Source organism: Atractosteus spatula, unplaced genomic scaffold (genome assembly GCF_055471065.1).
Source record: "Atractosteus spatula isolate fAtrSpa1 unplaced genomic scaffold, fAtrSpa1.hap1 Scaffold_23, whole genome shotgun sequence".
NCBI lineage: Eukaryota > Metazoa > Chordata > Actinopteri > Semionotiformes > Lepisosteidae > Atractosteus > Atractosteus spatula.
In genome coordinates, this window is record NW_028296797.1 from 280,001 (window position 1) to 281,678 (window position 1,678).

At 40.8% G+C, this 1,678-nt stretch overlaps 1 non-coding gene across 1 annotated transcript; it reads right to left on the reverse strand.

The window, feature by feature from the left end:
• Nucleotides 1-363: 363 nt before the first annotated feature.
• On the reverse strand, nt 364-434 carry trnag-gcc (transfer RNA glycine (anticodon GCC)). The gene has a single exon. It is a non-coding gene; the product is annotated as a tRNA-Gly (tRNA).
• Nucleotides 435-1,678: the final 1,244 nt, after the last annotated feature.

Consider the following 1,678-nt stretch of genomic DNA (forward strand, 5'->3'; position numbering starts at 1 on the left):
TTTCAAATGTACCTAAAGGAGAAGCATTATTGAAGACCATCAATTACCAAGAGCTTTTCGTGGTCACTTTTAATGACCACAGAGAGCTATGACCTCGGTTTTACATCTCATCCAAAAGACAGCGCCTTTTTACCACACAGCGTCTCCGTCACTATACTGGGGCATTGGGACCCGCACAGACCTCAGGGTGAGCGCCCCACCGCTGGCTCCATTAACACCGCTTCCAGCTGTAAGCTTTGCTTTTCCCTGTAGGTCACCCTCATCCGGGTACTGACCTGGCTCACAGCTTCTAAGCTTCAGTGGGTTTTCAGTTGCGAGTTGAAAGGGGATGCAAGTGATGGAGCCGCTCGCTGCAAAAGCCACTGCATTGGCCGGGAATCGAACCCGGGCCTCCCGCGTGGCAGGCGAGAATTCTACCACTGAACCACCAATGCACGCTGCAAGGGTCTACAAAAAAGACGCTTTTTTACCACTCTGTGCTGGATGTTGGGTCCCAAGGGAACTTCTGGACGAGTGAGAATTTTCTGCTATCAAAATTTGGTTTCGGAGACTTTTGGCAGCCTACAGATGCAGCCATACAAAATGCGCGGGCGATACCGCATTATTTTGCGGTACGCTGTACGCAGTCTACCGCAAGCTACCCGTAAATACCGCGAGTTACCGTAAATTCTCCTATAATACGACAAGAAAAATAATAGTATCCGGAATTTCCGCAAGGTGGAGCTAATAAAGCTCAACCTCTCATGTTTGAGCTGTGGCCATCAAAGTCTTTAACGAAGATATTACTAATAGTATTAATAATGAATGACCTTGGACAAGCTGTAAGTGTAAACTCAAAGTATTGCCCTGGTCAACATTCTTTTTTTCATTGACCGTCTTTGTAAAAGTAACACCACAGCATTTCGCAATCACGCATTTGTTTCCAATCATGCAAAGTACAGTAATTTTTGAGAATCGATTCACCATGCCTTTCACATGCTCATAAAAGAGATTGATTTAGGAACATAAACATATTACCATATGAAAACTGTACTGTATACAGTATGTATATGTATATTTAATGTCTTAACTGTGCCCGTTTAAGTATTGAATATTCATATCTAATTTTACCACTGAAGGGAAATCTTAGTAGCTGAGGATAAAAAGAATAGGAGCATACTGCAACGCGTGTGAAGGCCATAATCGATATTAATTTTGGAACATAAACATACAGTATATGGCTGGTCTCGGTACTTTAAAGAAAACATACACGAAACATGGTTTCATTATGACCAGAATCGGTCTTGAGATATTTTTAACTTGATTTACAGTATTTGAGAAGTATGTCTTAACACCGATACTACAGTGCTTAAGTACTGCTCACGTATATGTTTCTAGGTTTATATTATGCATTTCATACGGTCAAATTACTTTTGAGCAACTAATAAGAAGCGCAAAACGGTATGCGTTTTAGTTTCGTTTTGTGCTGGGACCCGTGGATTGATTAGAGATATCAAGTACATACAAGTCATTTTTTAAATGTTGTAGTTCGTCTTGAAAAAATGTTACGAGTACATCATCCATCAACAATTACACAGGTTCTGTTTTCATATTGCGGATTTTGGTTACGTAATATTATTTTCTAGATTTCACGTTGTGAATATATGATTTGGGCAAACAGAGCCGCAAAGAAGTACAT